Here is a 19,924-nt window from a genome sequence, read left to right as displayed (position 1 = left end):
TCATTGCGGTGGCTTCTCTTGTTGCGGCGCACAAGCTCTGGGCACACAGGCTTCAGTAGTTGTGGCACACAAGCTCAGTAGCTGTGGCTCGAGGGCTCTAGAGTGCAGGCTCAGTAGTTATGGCACATGGGCTTAGTTGCTCTGCGGCATGTGGGATCTTCCCGGACTAGGGATCGAACCCGTGTCCCCTGCATTGGCAAGCAGATTCTTAACCACTGTGCCACCAGGGAAGCCCTGAACTTCTCCATTTTATTTTCTAAGTTGTTGAATTTATTGGCACAAAATTATTCATTATATTTTCTTATTATTCTTTCAATACCTTAGACTCTCTAGTGATACCACTTCTCTCATTCTTGATACTGGTCTTCTTTCTTTTTCTTTTTTATGTCTTCTTTCTTTTTCTTTTTCTGATCGATCTGGCTAGAGGTTTATTGATTTTAAAGAACCAACTTTTAGTTTTACTGATTTCTATTGTTTTCCTGTTTTCTATTTCATTGATTTCTTCTTGATTTTTATCATTTCCTCTCTTTTGCTACTTTGGATTTCATTCATTTTTTCCCCACTAGTTTCATAAGGCAAAAGGTGAGGCATTTGGTAGCATAAATTTCCTCCTAAATACTATTTTAAGGGCTCTGTTAGATTTCTGTTGCTTTTGTAACAAATTTCCACAAACTTAATGACTTAAAACAATAGAAGATTGTTCTTTTAAAATTTTGGAGGTTAAAAGTCCAAATTCAGGGACTTCCCTGGTGGTCCAGTGGTTAAGACTCTGCGCTCCCAATGCAGGGGGCCTAGGTTGGATCCCTGGTCAGGGAACTAGATCCCGTATGCATGCTGCAACTGAGATTCCACATGCTGCAACTGAGAAGTCTGCATGCCACAACTGAGAGTCCGCATGCAGCAACTAAGACCCGGTGCAGCCATAGATAGATAAATATAAATAAATAAAGTCCAAATTCAGATTTATTGAGCTAATGTCAAGGTGTTGGCAGAGCTGGTTCCTTCTGGAATCTCTGAGGAGAGAATCTGTTTCCTTGCCTTTTTCATCTTCTAGTGACCTGTATTTCTTGGCTTGTGACCCCTTCCTTCGTCTTCAAAGTACACAACCCCCACCTCTGCTTCTGTCATTATATTACCCTGTTCTGTGACTCCTCCTTGGTTCCTCTTATAAGAATTACTGTGATCACACTGGCCTACTGGAATAATTCAGGATAATCTGCCCATCTCAAGATTCTTAGCTTAATCACATCTGCAAAGTCTCTTCTGTGATATAAGGTAACATTGACAGGTTCTGGAGATTAGGATGTATATATATTTGGGGGCCATTTTTCACCCTACCACTGAGGCATCCCATACATCTTGATATGATGTGTTTTTTGCACTCAGTTCAAAAATATTTTCTAATTTCCATTTTGATTTTTTGTTCCATTAGTTATTAAAAAGTGTGTTATTCAGTTTTCAATTACATGGAGGTTTCTGTTATTGATTTTTATTTTAATTCCAGTGGTCACAGAATATACTTTTTATGACTTGAGTCATTTAAAACTTATCAAGACTTGCTTTATGCTCCAGAATATGATGTATCTTGGTAAATATTGTGTATGCATTTGAGAAGACTATGTTTTCTACTGTTTTCAGGTGGGGGGCTTCTATAAACATCTGTTAGGTCATGTTGGTTGACAGCCTTGTTCAGGTCTTCTGTAGCCTTACTGACTTTTTCTGTATTTGTCCTATTAATTATTGAGAGAGGGCTGTTGAAATCTCTGACTGTGATTATGGGGTATCTACCGTTCCTTGTAGTTCTATCAGTCTTTTTCCCCATCTTATTTATTTTTATTGAAGTATAGTTGACTTACAATATATTAATTTCAAGTGTACAACATAGTGATTTGATATTTTTATAGATTATACACCATACAAAGTTATTATACAATAATATTATTGGCTATATTCCTTGTATTGTTTTATCAGTTTTTGCTTCCTGTTTATTTGAAACTCTGCTCTTAGTTGCATAAACGTTTAAGATTGTTATGTCCTTGTGGGTAGATTGACCCTTTATCATTTATGAATTGAATTTATATGTCCCTGGCAGGATTCTTTGCTCTGAAACCTTCTTTGTCTGATATTAATATAGGCTTTCCAGCTTTATGTTGATTAGTGTTAGCCTGGTATGTCTTATTCTGTCCTTTTACCTCTAACCTTTTGTGTCTTTATAGTTAATATGCATTTCTCATAGGCACTATATAGTGAATCTTGCTTTTATAATCAGTTGGATAATTTCTGCCTTAAAAAAGAAAAACTAATAGAGTTTCTTTTTTGAGCAGTTTTGAATTTACAGAAAAATTGAGCCAAAAGTACAGAGGGTTCCTATATACCCCTTTACTCTCCTCCCCTCGCTTTCCCTATTACTAACATCTACTATTAATGTAGTACATTTATTGCAATTTGTTGTACTCTGTTCCGCTGGCTGTAACAAAATGCCGTGGACTGGGTGGCTTAAACAACCAAAATTTATTTCTCACAGTCTGGAAGCTGAGAAATCCAAGATCAAGGTGCTGGTCTGTTCAGTCTCTGGTGACGGGCACCCTTCCTGGCTTGCAAATGTTGCCTTTTTGCTGTGTGGTTACAGGGCGTTTCCTGGGTGCAATTAGAGAGGGAGCAAGAGGCAGCAAGAGAGGGTGAAAGCAGGAGTGAGAGAGATGATGAGATATCCTCTTTCTATTCAGGCTAGAGTTCTGTTGAGTTGGAGCCCCACCCTTATGACCTCATTTAACCTTAATTACCTCCTAAAGACCCAGATCTCCAGATATAGTCACACTAGGGGTTAGGGCCACAGCATATGAATTTTGGGGTGACAAAATTCAGTTCATTACAAAACTGATGAGCCAATATTGATACTCTGCCATCTCTGTCTTTTAATCAGGGTGTTTAAACCATTTACAGTTGTGATTATTGATATAGTTAGATTTAAATTTATCATCTTGCTATTTGTTTTTTATTTTTCCCATGTGTTCTCTGTTTTATCTGAATAAGGTTTCTTTTATCTGAATAAGGCTCCTTTATCTGAATAAGCCTTCTTTGTTTTATTTTATTTTATTTTTTCTGAGTTCCAGCCAACTCCTTTTATTTATTTTTAAATTTTTATTGGAGTATAGTTGGTTTACAATGTTTTGTTTCTGCTGTACAGCAAAGTGAGTCAGTTATACATATACATATATCCACTCTTTTGTAGACGCTTTTCCCATATACGTCATTAGAGTATTGAGTAGAATTCCCTGTGCTCTACAGTAGGTTCTTATTGTTATCTATTTTATATATAGTAGTGTGTATGTATCAATCCCAGTCTCCCAATTTATCCCTGCCCTCCCCCATTCCCCCCGGTAACCATAAGTTTGTTCTTTAAAAGAACTCATGGTTTTTGTCCTGCTTTCAGCCACTAGGCTTGGGGCTGGATTATTGCCCTCTAGCCCCAATCCATTCTTCATCTCAGTGACCTGCTCATCTCCTGCCAGGTCATGTAGCTGATGGTCCAATATGTTTTACCTCTAAAACTGACAGAAATCAGACAAGGATAATATTGAAACATTTTGGAATGTCATTTTAAGGTTTTATAGAATTTGGTTCTACCTGCTTATTCACCTGAATTTCCCATATCCTTCTTCAGACACTCTCTAAATTTTCTCCTCAGCCTTATATCTAATTGTGTTCATATCCTAAATTTCTTTATCCTCAGGGTTTCTTCCCTCCTGCCTTCCATTTGATCATGCTTTCCTCTTTAAATACAAGTCTTTTTTCTCAGCTCTTTGTATGATGAAATCTTACGGACCCTTAAAGACTCAGGTTCATGTTACTTCCTTATAAAGCCTGACCTGGCCTCCTACCCCACTCCACCCACGAAGAAAAAGGTTCCCTTCACTGGGTTCTCAGAATGCTTTGTAGGTGTGTCTGTTGCAGCACTTTTCACATTATATGTAGTAAGGTCCCCACATGTTTGTTTCCCCCACCCCAAAAATATATGTGGGCTCTGTAGCCTCAAGATTTTGGAGCCCAATATATATTTTTTTAAAGTCTCTTTCAGATTGTTCTTATATAAGTCAAGATTCTTGGTTGTAAGCAACAGAAATAGACTTCAGTTTTGCTTGTTTGTTTGTTTGGTTTTGCTTCCCTGCTAGTTTTATTGAGGTATAATTGACAAACAAAGTTGTAATATGTTTAACGTATACAACATGATGTTTTGATAGTATGTATACATTGTGAAATGAGTCCCACAATCAAGTTATTTAACACATCCATCACATTGCATAGTTACCTTTTTAGTGTGTGTGGTGAGAATGCTTAAGGTCTTTTTGTGGTTCCATTCCACACAGTTAGATTTTAAGAGTGGTCCCAGTATTCTCAGAACTGATCCAAGTAGCTCACTCTGCTTAAGTTGTACAACTTGGCTTATGAAGAACATATACTTTCCTAGTGGGAGTCTGGGATTTGGGTATGAGCTAGGCAGAGGATACCTACATGACCAAGCCCCCAATTAACATCCAGGGCACTGAGTCTCCAATGAGCTTCCCTGGTACACAGCATATCACATGTGTTGTAACAAATCCTTGCTGGGGGAATTGTGTCTTGTGTGACTCCACTGGGAAAGGACTTTTGGAAAATTTTACCTAGTTTCCTCCTAACTTCACCCATGTGCTTTTTCTCTTTGCTGATTATGCTTTGTATCCTTTCAGTGTTAATAAATCCTAGCCATGAGGACAACTATGTGCGAAGTTCTGTGAGTCCTCCTAGCAAATCACTGAAACTTGACATGGTCTTGGGAACCCTTGATATGGGAGACATCTCTTCAAGATAGTTTTATAATGCCTTTTCTAGAGCCCTAAAGGTTTCATTGGTTCTGGAAAGTTTCTAGGTTAATCTTTTGGTTTGGTATTCCCTCTTCCACAGGGTAGTATGAATTTGTAGCCTCCCACACTTGTGGCACAGATTCGGGGTTCTGATTTCTGATGGATGTCACTTTCCTTTGGTAGAAAACAAGCTTCATTGACACTTCCCTGGACAGTGGTCAGTGTCTTTCCATTTCCTTGTCATGGGCAGAGCAGCTTTGTGAGCCATGGCTTTTGTGGGGAGCCCAAATCCTCACCTCTCATCCCCATGAAACCACCAGTGCCCCAGTTGTTGGCCTCTGAGGCCTATATTGATTTATTAATCTTCTCTTGAGAGGTTTGGCTCCAGCTCCTGTTTTGTTTCTCTGGCACCTGCGGATTTCCTTTACTTACTTTCAAGCTTAGCATTTATTATACTTTTTTGGTTAGACTTTTCTTTTTTTGCCAGCAATATTAATGCTTAAGGGTGATTCTATTATATCAGCTCTATACAACCCATTGCCTCGAAATTGGAACTATATCTTTCTCATCTTGAGTCCTCTTTAGCATGGAACCCAGACAAGATATGTAGAAGGGATTAACAAATGTTGAATGTGTGAATAAATGGGTCATACACAACTTTGTTGATCCCTCTCACCCCTAGTTTTGTTTCTCCATAGATTTATATCCATAATCGTAAAATCTTTGGTCATAGCAGGTCTCCTTGTTCATGACCTAAAACAAAATGAGAAAAACTAATGTGAAAATCAAGAACTTTCCCAGTTTGTGGGCATTGCCCTTCCCAGTCAAGATTATAGACACTGACCTGAGTATGTATGCCTAAGTAGTAGTAAATGCTCCCAATCCTTGAAAGTATAGCAGAAATAAACTCTGGCTGTTGCCATTCCACTGAGGTATCATCTCAGAGGGGCTATGATGACTCTCCCATTGCACTTAAGGGCGCAGAGAGGGCTCTTGGAGGGATGGGTCATGGGATTGCTGTCATTTAACAGAGGCTTCTCATACCACATTGTGTGTACGATGCAGATTCACTTATGGAATGACAAGAGTCAAAAGAATCTTGTCTGGGATCATCCACGATCATAATTCTTCTAATTAGCTCTGTCCAGGCTACCCTGGATACTATGCAGAAAAGGGCTATTAGTTTTTCCAAATTGTGGATGCATGAAAGTGACGCTCGTCTAATGACTTGCTGGGACTCTGGAGAAGAGGGTGGGCTAGAATAGACAAGACTGACATAATGGCTAAAGAGAAGAGCTAAACAAATTGGGGATAAATAGTAGAGGTAAATAATAAAAGTCTGGAACCCAGGCGGTGAGTTGCGGCTGGGACTCCTGTTAATACCATCTCAGACTACACCATGTACATCTCTGTCATAGTAATTGTTGTCACCACAGCAGAATAATCATTTGTATAGTCATTTGTTAATAATCTTCTTCACATAACAATAAATTCCATGAGGAGGCAGACTGTGTCTGTCTTACTCAACCCAAGATCTACAATGCCAGACACTGAGTAAATATTTGTTGAATAAATGAAGGGAGTCATGAAATCAACCTATGTTGGGTCTTTCTCCCCAGTCCTTTCCTGAATCCAGATTGAATTTTGTATGGAACCTCCAAACTCACTGACCACCGACAGTTCCATTAATAAGCTCAGCCCCACCTCCCACCCCCAATTTCAACTCTGTACTAGTCAAAGCAAAGGAGTTAAGCTCTTTGTTTTGTTCCATTTCATTTTGTTTTTCTATTTTCATTTTGGTTTGGCTTGATTTTGTAACTTCCAAACCAAGGTAGTGAAAACATCCAAGATACAGAGAAAAATAAAAGCAAACACCATTGTATTTATAGTTTTATAGTAGTTATCTCTGACACAAGGTAACCACAGAAAAGAAATCCAAAACTTTCTTTCTTTCTTACTTTTTAACCACGCACCATTGTGCCAATCAATCACTTCAGGCCTTTAAATTTTAACCCAGGTGGCAGATGGGCAACCTTTTCTTTGTGGTTAACCTCTTAAAAAAATAAGTACTGAGGTATATGGGTTTTGGAATTTTCTTTCTAAAATTCACTGCTACATATTTACAATGAAGTGCTTCTCTCTGGGCTGACACTGACATAAATTATCTTTGAGTAAGTAATATTTGCTCTAAGTTGATAGATATTCTTAATTTTAACGTTTGAGGGAAAGGGTATGATCTAACTCCGTAAGACACAGTTTTTTCGGTATTCAATTCAGTGATAGGGTAAATAACATTTGTATTTAAGGGGATTTAGTGTGACCATCCATTCCTTTTAAAGAATCACAGTCTATAAATTTGAAGAACGGGCTCTAATTTAGAATACCAGAATTTGTGGCCAACTCTGCCCTAATTGGGAACATTGATTGGTTAACGTACTTTACAAATCTGACTGGAGAAATTCTCAAGATGGCTTTTGTTCATACATTTATTGAATATCTACTGTGTGTCAGGTACTATTCTATATACAATGTGTGATTCACAGATTCTTATCTATTACTATAAATAATATATAGGCACAAAATCTGTAGCGTAAGTCATAGTATGATGCGTCAAAAGAGAGGTAAAGTGCTAAAGAGAGTTCAGAGAAAGCTGAGAAGTAAATAAGGAGAGCTTGTGGTTAAGGTTACCTGAAAAATGAAGAGTATTTCAGCAGATAAAGATGGGAGTGGAGGCAGGAGGAGCATCGGCACAGCCTCAGAAAGATTAGGGCAGTTCACCGGGGCTGGTATGATAGGTACACAGAGGGGAAAGGAGGATGTACATCTGGAAAAATGGGATAGGGCCAGAAAACGTAGGGTATTGAATGCTAGTCTAATGAATCTGAACTTAATTTCCCATTGATAATAATAAGCCGTTGAATAATTCTGAACAGAAAACAAACAGGAAGGCTTTGATTAGGGCAATAGCATGATTAATATTCTACATTTAAGTCATTGCTTTCCAGATCAGGTGGATCTCTAAAATCAGCTTGGGGAGTTTATTTTTTATTTATTTTTGTTTTTGTTTTTATTTTTATTTTATATTGGAGTATAGTTGATTAACAATGTTGTGTTAGTTTCAGGTATACAGCAAAGTGATTCAGTTATACATATACATCTGTCTATTCTTTTTTAAGTTCTTTTCTTGGGGAGTTTCCTTCCTTCTTTCCTTCCTTCCTTCCTTCCTTCCTCCCTCCCTCCCTCCCTCCCTTCCTCCCTTTCTTCCTTCCTTCCTTCCTTCCTTCACCACCTGGCATGTGGGATCCTAGTTTCCCAACCAGGGATTGAACATGAGCCCCCTGCAGTGGAAGCGCCGAGTCTTAACCACTGGGCTGCCAGAGAGGTTCCTTGGAGAGTTTATTTTAAAATACAAATTTATAGGCCACACTTTGGAAGTCCTGATTCATTAGAATCTCCTGGAAATCCTGATTTTTCATTCTGATTGATCCTGTTCCCAGAGTAGGCGGCTCCCCTAGTGATGGTGACAACAGTGGTGACCCCCACGGTCCAGTGGTTAGCAGAGTCATTGGCAATGTTCAGTTTATAGCAGTGGTGGCAGCAATGGCTCCCAGCCAGGAGGGCATGATCATAGCGGTGAGCCCACCTGTTTGCCCCACCTTGGTTCATACTCCTTTTTTGAGCTAGGTTCTTCAGGTTCCCTGATGATAAATTCCTATTCTGCTTAGTTACCCCCAAATCTTTGTCTGTTGTTTGCAGCCAATTCCTCTGGCCAGTACAAAAACCAAGTGGAATTTTCAGGAATGTTCAGTCCCTGCTCATTTCCCCCCATCCCCCTCTAACAGAGAAGAAAAAATACAGATGATCCCTTTGTCCTCTGGGAGAAAGCCTAACTGCTTGGTAGTAAAGTCTATTCCTGGCCATGAAATATACTGGAAAACGTCTTCAAATGCTAGGATGTGAAAGTGAGATTTACACCAAGCATACCCATCCCCCTTCCTGAACCCCACTGCATTGCTCCCCTACCCTGACATAGATTTATTTGGTGTGGATTACTTGCCTAGTCAATCAAAATTCCTCTCAACCTTCTAATGCTTTGGTATTCTAAAGTCTCGATTCTTTAGCCTCCAACTTCTTGTCTTAAATTTAATTCCTCAGGTTTCAGGAAAGTTGCAGCTGTGAGGCTGCCAAGACATTTTGGGAAACAAGCAGCTGTCTACTACAGGTTTTGGTTCTCTCTATTTGGTATCAAAGGTAATTGTGTCTTTTTAAAATCCCTGTTTTCCTTAAATAGATTTTAGGAGGAAATGGTGTCCCTTAGCTTAGCTGTGGACCTTCACACCAAGACAAGAATGTGTCTTGTGAGTGCATGGGGTATAGAGCTTTTGTTTTGAAAGTGGACTTTCTTCTCATTCTTTGCCATTTGCAGGATCAGGAACTGTAAGAATATACATTTTATTTTTAAATCAGCTCATTTGTACTTTTCAAAAGATCTTCATTTTGATCCTAAGACTCTGAATGTTACGGTTTTTCCTCCAGGTAAAACTAAATGGGTCACCAGGCACAGCCTGGAGAGGTAGCAAAGATGGTGTTACAGGAAGTGAGAGGCTCTGGTCTGTTCCAATAGGAAGCGTTTTCTATGAAACTGCGGGAGCCAGATTTCCCTGGAAGACATTTGTGTAGCAAAGCTCAAGGACTTTTCTCTCTTACCCCTGACACCACATGGTCGTGACGTTGGAACATTAATGTACAATGCTGGGGAATAATACCAAACTTCACCTAAAGCAGTGGTTTAGTTTGTATCGAAATTATCTGACTGCTAGTAATGTAGATTTCTAGGCATCGCACCAGACCAGTAGACTACTAGTACCTAATTCTAGGTAAACTTGTGTACATATGTGTGCATGCGTGTATGTGTGTGTGTTGGGGGTAAGGGGCTTGGTCATTTTTTTTAAATTAGAAAAATGACTTTAATAAAAGCATAACAGGTAAATCCAAAACAACTAATGATTAATATTGGCAAATGATGTCAATATTAACATTTTTCTTTATTAAATTAAACTTTTAATTTTGAGATAACGATAGATTCTCATGCAAGTATAAGAAATAATGCAGGGAGATCACACCGAGTAACTTTTACTGAGTTACCCCTAATGGTAACATCTTGCAAAACTATAGTATAATATCACAATCACAACCAGGGTATAGACATTGATACAGACAAGATACAGAACAGAACATTTCCATGACTACAGAGATCCCTCCTATTGCCCTTTTGTAGCCACACTTACTCTCTACACCCCTGTCCGGGTCCTTAACTCCTGGCTACCACTGTTTTCAAGTTCTCTAACATTCCATAAATGTTATGTAGATGGAATCATAAATTCTTTTTCGGATTGCCTTTTTTCACTCAGCATAATTAGCTGGCGATTTACCCAAGTTGTATGTATCAATAATTTTGTTTCTTTTTGTTGCTGAGTGGTATCATATGATATGGATATACCACAGTTTGTTCAATCATTCAGCCTTTATAGGACATCTGAATTCTTTCCAGTTTGGGGTTATTATGAATAAAACTACTATAAACAATTGTTTATAGGTTTTGTGTGAGCATAGTTTTTCATTTCTCTGGGATAAATACCTAGGTGTGCAACTCCTGGGTGGTATGGTAGTTGCATGTTTAATTTTTAAAGAGACTGCCAAACGATTTCCCAGAGTGGTTGTATCATTTTACATTCCCACCAGCAATGTATGAGTGATTGGATTTCTCCATATCCCTGACAACATTTGGTGTTGTCACTGTTTTGGATTTTAGCCATACTGGTATGTGCATACTGGTATTCTCATTGTGTTTTAAATTTGCTTTTTTCTAATGGCTAATGATTTTGAACACAGTTTCATGTGTGTGTTTGCCATCTGTGTATCTGCCTCAGTGAAATGTCTCTTCATGTCTTTTGCCCGATTTCTAATTGGATTGTTTGGGGTTTTTTTACTGTTGAGTTTTTAGAGTTCTTTATATATTCTAGGTACTCGTCATTGATCGGGTCTGCAAATGTTTTCTCCTGAGCTGTTGCTCATCTTTTCATCACCTTAACAAGATCTTTCAGAGAGCAAAAGTTTTTAATTTTGATGAGGTTTATCAGTTTTTCCTTTGATGGATCATGCTTTTGGTGTCAAGTCTAAGAATTCTTTGCCTAGCCCTAGATTGTGAAGATTGTCTCCTTTTTTTCCTCAAGGTTTTATATTTCACATTTAAGTCTATGATCCAATTTGAGTTAATTTTTTATATTAAGTGTGAGGTTGAAGTTGAGATGATTTTCTTTGTCTGTGGATGTCAGTTGCTCCAACACTATTTGTTGAAAAGGCTGTGTTCATTGAATTGCTCTTGCACCTTTGTCAAAAATTTGTTGAGCATACTTGTGTGGCTCTCTTTCTGGATTCTCAGTTCTGGTCACACATTGATCTATGCATCTATTCTTCCACTAATACCACACAGTTTTGATTACTGTTGCCATATAATAAGTCTGGAAATTGGGTGGACTGATTCCTCCCACTATTCTTTTTAAAAAACGTTTTAGCTATACTAGTTCCTTTGCCTTTTCATATAAATTTTAGAATAATCTTTTTTATATTTACAAATATGTTGCTGAGATTTTTGAATGGAATTGCATTAAATGTGTATATCAATTTGGGGACAATTGACATAATATGTTGAGTCTTCCAATCCCTGAATATATTGATTGTATGTCTCTTCATTAATTTAGATCTTCTTTGAATTCTTTAATCAGCATTTTGTAGTTTTTAGCATGCGAGTTCTGTACATGTTTTGTTAGTTTTATATCTAAGTATTTCATTGGTTTTTGAAAAATTATAAATGGTGTTATATTTTTAATTTGTGTCCATGTGTTTATTGCTAGTGTATAGAAATACTATTGATCTTTGTATGATTTTCTTCTATCCTGAGATCTTGATGACCTCACTTATTAATTCTAGGAGATTTTAAGAAAATTTCTTGGGATTTTCTGTGTAGACAATCATGTAAATGGAGACAGTTTTATTTATTCCTTTCCAATTTGGATGCTTTTTATTTTCTTGCTTTGCCTTGCTGCATTGGCTAAAACTTCCAATACTATGTTGAATAAGAGAAGTAGGAGCAGACATCTTTGCCTTGTTTTCAGTCTTCTTGTGAATGCACGCAGCCTTTCACTATTAAATGTAATTTTAGCTATAGGTTTTTTAAAAATTAATTAATTAATTAATTATTTTTGGCTGTGTTGGGTCTTCGTTGCTGCGTGTGGGCTTTCTCTAGTTGCGGTGAGCGGGGGCTACTCTTTGTTATGGTGCGCGGGCTTCTCATTGTGGGGCTTCTCTTGTTGCGGAGCTCGGGCTCTAGGCGCACGGGCTTCAGTAGTTGTGGCACATGGGCTCAATAGTTGTGGCTCCTGGGCACTAGAGCACAGGCTCAGTAGTCGTGGCTCACGGGCTTAGTTGCTCCACGGCATGTGGGATCTTCCCGGACCAGGGATCGAACCTGTGTCCCCTGCATTGGCAGGAGGATTCTTAACTACTGTGCCACCAGGGAAGTCCCTAGGTGTTTTTGTAAATACTTTCCATGAGGCTGAGAAATTGCCCTTTATTCCTAATATACTGAGAGGTTGTTTGTTTTTTTTTATCATGAATGAGTGTTGAATTTCATCAAACTTTTTTTTCTGTTTCAATTGATATGATAGTAATTTTTTCTTTAGCATGTTGATATGGTGGATTACACTGATTGATTTTTGAATCTTGAACCTACCTTGCATACCTTGAATAAATCCCACTTGGTCTTGGTGTATTACTTGGATTTGATGTGCTAAATTTTTGTACCTAATGTCTAAGGATGTGTGTGTGTGTGTGTGTGTGTGTGTGTGTGTGTTAGGTGAGGGACATTGTCATTCTTAACAAACATACCAAGTGGCTTTGATGTCTGTGGTCTCCATACCATGATTTGAGAGACACTGAATTGAATTAGAGACAGAAGCAGGTCTAACAACCAGCTAATGATTTAGGTCAGACCAAACTAACAGGATTAAGAGAAATAGATCATGAGTTAAGGCAGGATTTCCAGTGTCTAGAAGCCCACATAATGTCCAGAAGATGAAACTGAAGAGCCAGAGACCAAGTAGAATACACTCCTCCTCCAGAGAACAGGGCTGCTACATAGGAGGTGTGCAGTGCACCTCAAGGCTAGACAGGATGGGCTGGGGGCCCAAACAGAGAAAGAAGATTGGAGGATTCTAGAAAAGATTTATAAAACCATCCTGTCTTACCTCAGTGCCATCCCCAAACTGTCCTAAGGTGAAAGTTCATGCATCTTGGTCTACCAGCCAAGTGAGATAACACCAAAAAGAAAGATCAGGTTCCTATAAACCCTCGGAACTGTGCAAACAAAACCAGTCTGGGGCTTATATATTTACATTAGGTCAAGAACTTGTTTTCTTGCAGAAGAGCCCATTCCTATGATCTCTACCTGACCACTTCCACCTCTGGTGACTAGAGAGACCAGAGTGCCCCTAGCGGCCAGGACTAGTGTCAGCAGCTTTCACACCTGGCAAAGGTTTCTGTTCCCAGTGGCTTTGAGAAAGTAGTACAGAGGAGAGATTTGCAGGCCTAGAATCAGGGACCGCTGTGGTGGCTGCCCGTTCCTACTTGGAGATGTGCTTCCCAAGGCAGAGCAGAGTGGTGTTGGGAAGCAGAAAAGCCAGCAAATTTGCATGGCAAGTGATAACAGGATTGAGACAACTCTTTCTATCACAGTTCCACACAGAAGAACCCAGATGCAGGGTTAAAAACCATAAAATGAAAAAAAAAAATCGGCCAAAAGAAGAAAGGCTGGGACTTCTCTGGTGGTGCTATGGTTAAGAATCTGCCTGCCAATGCAGGGGACACAGGTTCGAGCCCTGGTCCGGGAAAATCCCACATGCCTCAGAGCAACTAAGCCTGTGTGCCACAACTACTGAGCCTGCGTTCTACAGCCTGCAAGCCACAACTACTGAGCCCCCTTGCTGCAAATACTGAAGGCTGAGCGCCTAGAGCCCGTGCTCCACAACAAAGAGAAGCTACCACAATGAGAAGCCCACGCACCGCAACGAAGAGTAGCCCCTGCTCGCCGCAACTAGAGAAAGCCCGCACGCAACAACAAAGACCCAACACAGCCAAAATAAATAAATAAAATAAATAAATTTATTAAAAAAAAGAAGAAAGACTATGCAAGTGGGTCTGTAGTCACTTGGGTGCAATAGAGAGAGCCCTTCAGAGTCACTGCCTAAGAATTAATAATAACCACATCACTGCATCATCTCTAACTTACAAAATAATAATTGCTACTATATAATAAATGCTTACTATGTCCAAGAATTGTGTAATGTACTATATATACATTATTGTAAATCTTCACATAATAGGTGAAATATCTTGAGCATGTTAAACAAATGTATTTTTGCCCTAGGTAATCCCTGGGGCCAAGTTATCTTATGGATCTCATTTCCAGAGCCACTCTTGAGGCATTCAGTATATAGAGGTTGATATCATGGCATAAAGTAGACACCACTTCCATCAAATGGTCGGACTATGTAGCCATCTGCCCCAACAAACAGGGAGGACATAACATAGAGAAAGTAAAGAATTGAACCACAAGGAGATATTATCTCACACCTGTCAGAATGGCTGTTATCAAAAAGACAAGAAATAACTAGTGTTGGTGAGGGTGTGGAGAAAAGGGAACCCTCGTGCACTGTTGGTGGGAATGTAAATGGGTGCAGCCACTGTGGAGAACAGTATGGAGGTTCCTCAAATAATTAAAAATAGAACTACCATATGATCCAGCTATTCCATTTCTGGGTATTTATCTGAGGAAAATAAAAACACTAATTTGAAAAGATATATGCACCCCTGTGTTCATTGCAGCATTGTTTACAGTAGCCAAGACATGGAAACAACTCAAGTGTCCATTGATAGATGAATAGATAAACAAGATGTGGTATACATACATAATAGAATACTACTCAACCATAAAAAAGAAAGAAATCTTGCCATTTGTGACAACATGGATGGACCTTGAGGGTATTATGCTAAATGAAATAAGTGAGTCAGAGTAAGACTAATACCTTATGATTTCACTTATATGTGGAATCTAAAAAACAAAACAAATGAACAAACAAAACAACAAAAACAAGACTCTTAGATACAGAGAACAGATTGGAGGTTATCAGAGAAGAAGGAGGTTAGGGGGGTGGTGGGTAAAAAGAGCTAAGGAGGTCAATTGTATGGTGACAGATGGTAACTAGACTTATTGTGGTGCTCACTTTGTAGTGTATACAAATATTGAATTATTGAGTTGTACACTTCAAATTAATGTGTTTACCAATTTTACCTCAATTTTTAAAAAAAGAAAAGAAAAAGTTGAAATCCACATCTTTCTTTTTAATTGAAGTAGAGCTGATTTACAATATTGTGTTAGCTTCAGGTGTATAGCAAAGTGATTCATATATATACATATATATATATTCTTTTCCATTATAAGTAATTGTAAGATATTGAATATAGTTCCCTGTTCTATACAGTAAATCCTGTTGTTTATCTATTTTATATATAGTAATACGTATCTGTTAATCCCATACTCTTAAGTTATCCCTCCCCTTCCTTTCCCCTTTGGTAACCATAAGTTTGTTTTCTATATCTCTGAGTCTGTTTCTGTTTTGTAAATAAATTCATTCGTAATTTTTAGATTCTACATATAAGTGATGTCATATAATATTTGTCTTTCTCTGGCTGACTTACTTCACTTAATATGATATTCTCTAGGTCCATCCATGTTGCTGCAAATACCAATATTTCATTCTTTTTTATGACTAATATTCCATTGTAATATATATACCACATCTTCTTTATCCATCTGTTTGTTGATGGACATTTAGGTTGCTTCCATGTCTTGGCTGTTGTAAATAGTGCTGCTGTGAACATTGGGGTGCATGTATCTTTTTCAATTAGAGTTTTCATCTTTTCCAGATATATGCCCAGGAGCAGGGTCGCTGAATCATACGGTAGCTCTGTTTTTAGTTTTGTAAGGAACTGCCCTACCGTTTTCCATAATGGCTGCACCAATTTACGTTCCCACCAACAGTGTAGGAGGGTTCCCTTTTCCCCACACCCTCTCCAGCATTTATTTATTTATTTATTAAAATCTATCTATCTATCTATTTATTTATTTATTTATGGCTGTGCTGGGTCTTCATTGTGCTGTGCGGGCTTCTCATTGCGGTGCCTTCTCTTGTTGTAGAGCACAGGCTCTAGGCGCACAGGCTTCAATAGTTGTGGCTCGCGGGCTCTGGAGTGCAGGCTCAGTAGTTGTGGCGCACGGGCTTAGCTGCTCTGCGGCATGTGGGATCTTCCTGGACCAGGGCTCAAACCCGTCCCCTGCATTGGAAGGCGGACTCTTAACCACTGAGCCACCAGGGAAGTCCCTCCAACATTTATAACTTGTAAACTTTTTGATAGTCATTCTGACCAGTGTGAGGTTATACCTCATTGTAGTTTTGGTTTGCATTTTTCTAATAATTAGCGACGTTGAATGCCTTTTCATGTGCCTTTTGGCCATCTGTAGATCTTCTTTGGAGAAATGTCTATTTAGATCTTCTGCCCATTTTTTGAATGGGTTGTTTTTTTCTTTTGGCCTCGCTGCGAGGCTTGTGGGATTTCAGTTCCCTGACCAGGGATTGAACCTGGGCCATGGTAGTGAAAGCACCGAATCCTAACCACTAGGCAACCAGGGAACTCCTGGGTTGTTTGTTTTTTTGATATTGAGTTTTATGAACTGTTTGTATATTTTGGAAATTAACCCCTTGCGGGTCACACAGTTTGCAAATATTTTCTCCCAGTTTGTAGGTTGTCTTTTCATTCTGTTTATTGAAATTCACACTTTTTGACCCTAGGAGATTTTAAGAAATAGAAGAGGTGTACAAAGAGAAAGATAGAGACCTTTCTCCTCAGGGCTGACACTTGGGATAGGGTGGGAAACATCCAGTGGTGTTAGAAATGTTTAGGAATCCAAAGGATATCAGACTTGGTGATCTCCTTCTCCTTGATGTTTTCCTGGGGGATTCTTTCCCCATGCCTGGGGACGGTTGTTGGGTGATGAGGCTGATCGAAAGGAGCTGTGGCTCACTGAGACCCTACAGGAAGGGAGCCAGGGGAGTGATATCCCACCCTTACTTTCCTTCCTCCATCAGATGGCCTTTCAGCCTTCTCACTGACCAAATACAACTGGAAGCCAGTAAGCAAAGGAGCCACGGAAATGGTCCATAGAAGTCAGCCTCGAGCAGGGTGGAGAAGATTGTAATGTGAAGGGACAAATGGAAGACATGTGGCACCCCTGCTTACTTTTATCATTATTTTATCACTACTTACACACACACACACACACACACACACACACACACACACATACATACACTACAACCAGCAACTCTCAACTAACAGTTTTCTACCTTGGATCAGAGTCACCGGGATGTGGGGCTTTGTACATTCTGTTCCTGCTGTCTAAAACACTCTTTCCTTCACCTATACTCATCCTTCTAGTCTCAGTTTAGACTTCATTTCCTCCAGGAAGCCTGTCTTGGTCTCCAGGCCTGGGGTGGATGCCCTCCTCTATGTTCCCACAATAATTATGGTTAATATATTTAAGTGTATACTGTGGTAAGCACAGTTCTAAGTAACACCTAACATGTATTAACTCATTTGTTCCTTGTAATCTTATCAGGAAGGTACTACCATTATGCCCAATTTACAGACAAGAAAACTGAGGCACAGAGCAGGTAACTGATCAAGGTCACACAAGTAGTGAGTGATGGAGCCTATATTTGAGTTGGAGCAGACAGGAACTGGAGCCAAGCTGTTAACTACTGTGCTAAACTGCTTCCAGTTCCAAACTGTACTTGTTCTTAGATCAGTCACAGTGCCTGGTGCACACAAGACATTCAGTAACTACTGGAAAATTTAATTAGTTAGTTAATTAATCTATGTAGGACAGGAGTCCTAAGTCAGTTTTTTTAAGAACATCTGGGTGAGAAGGATTTGTTATATAGCTTTTGCTTTGTCCCCATCAAATACTTACATGAGATTATGTTTTAATGCCCAAGATTTGGCTAAGAACTTCTGATACACCAGAATTTATTTTCCTGGTTGCTCTTGGGAGTTCAAGTGTCCATATGATGAAGGACCTGACAGTACAATTTCTGCAGAAACCATTAATGGTATCCACTTCAGCAATTATATTTATCATTTCCCACCTGGGAATTCAAGCCCTATCTTTTGCTCACATGAATGTGCAGTAACTTATGGATCTGCTGCTGTGCCTGACGCCACAGTTTCTGTAAAAACCATTAGCAGTGTCTGCTTCAGCAATGAGGTGCAGGAATCAGCTCTTGGAAGAAATCAAAGAAAAGAGGAAGTTGGCTATGTAGATGAGTTGTGGGAAGATGGTCTAATATACAGGAAGGAAACAGCTCTAATGGGAAAAGAATGAAGAAGGCATATTGGATTCGACTGGATAAAGAGTTAAACTGAGATATTGTGAAAGTGAGGAGAATCAAGAAACTAGAATTTTGGGGTGCACCTTCCATATGACAGGCACCATGTGTTAATTAACAATTCATTTAGTCATTACAGCAATCCAGAGGGAAAGTCTTCAGTTTACAGATGAGAAGACAGAAGGTCAAAGAGGTTAAGTATTTGCCCAGGTTTATGCAGAAGGAGGCCATGCTGGACTTCAAAGCCCATGCTCTTTCTTCTGCTTATAGACCTCACGGTGCATAGCTTAGAACTTCAGTGTCTCGTACAGAGGCCACAGCATCACTCACTCATTCATTCATACATGAATATTTATTGAGTGCCTACATTATGCTAAGCACTGTGCTAATTGCTGGGAATATTATAGTGAAGAAGGCACATCCGTAGCTTCAAGGATCACATTCATCATTGTGAAACATGCAATGATAGGATGCTTTGCGGGGGGAGTGCAAGGACATCTAACCCAGTCTTGGAGGAGTTAGAAAGAGACATTGATCTTAAGGAAGGCTTACAAAGTAAGTGAATTCAAATGGAGCCTTGAGAGACTAGTTGAGAGACTAGAGATTAGCAAGGAAAAAAGTGGACAGGTATTCCAGGAAGAGGTTGCAGCTGATACAGAGGCCTGGAGATCTCCCAGAACTGCAAGTAGCTCAGCAGGAGGGAGGATGACAGCAAGAGATAAAACAGGGCAGATACGCAGGGGTCCAAATGTGTAGAGCCTTGTGTAATATATAAAGGATTCTTGACTTTGTCTTGAGAGCCACGAGGAGACAACAGGATGACATTATCAGATGTGTGTTACGGAAGGGTAACCTAGCTGTTGTGTGAAGAATGAGTTAGAGGGGTTAAGAATGGAGGTAAGAGTGAGAGCTTGAACTAACATAGTGGCACTGGGGAAGAGAGAGAGATTCAGAAAATATCAAGAAGGCAGAATCAACAGGACTTGGTCACTAAGTGCCTGTGAGGAATGAGGGAGAGGGGAGTCAATGAGGATGCCATAGTTTCTGATTTGGACCACTGAGAGGTGAAAGGTATTGGCAGTCCCTGAAACAGGGGAGAAGCAACAGGATTTGGGCAGATTTTATTGATGTTAATATGGGACATCCAAATGGAAAGACCCAGTAGGCAGTTGATTGTATGTGTCTAGACCTACGGATGGAGATCTGGACTGAACAGAACAGCTCGAGTAATCAACATAAAGATCACTGTTCCCACACCTGGCTAGGAATCAGAATTGCTGGGGGGCTTCTTGCAATAAGATGTCTGACCTCAATGAAGACTAACTAAATCAAAATTTTCAGGAGGCAGGATGTAGATGCATATGTTTTTAAAGAGCTCCATCAGAGTTCTCATGCCCTGCCAAGGTTGAAATTTATTGGTATGTGTGGTAACCAGAAAGTGCATTGCTCAGATCTCCTTCAAGAGAAACCGCTGTGAGAAGCATAGTTGACTGACAGACCCAGCTCAGCCTGCTCTGGATC

This window comes from Delphinapterus leucas, chromosome 3, assembly GCF_059928025.1.
Source record: "Delphinapterus leucas isolate spDelLeu-1000000601 "Yukka" chromosome 3, BTC_Dleu_Yukka2, whole genome shotgun sequence".
Classification (NCBI taxonomy): Eukaryota; Metazoa; Chordata; class Mammalia; order Artiodactyla; family Monodontidae; genus Delphinapterus; species Delphinapterus leucas.
This window is presented reverse-complemented; position numbering follows the sequence as displayed.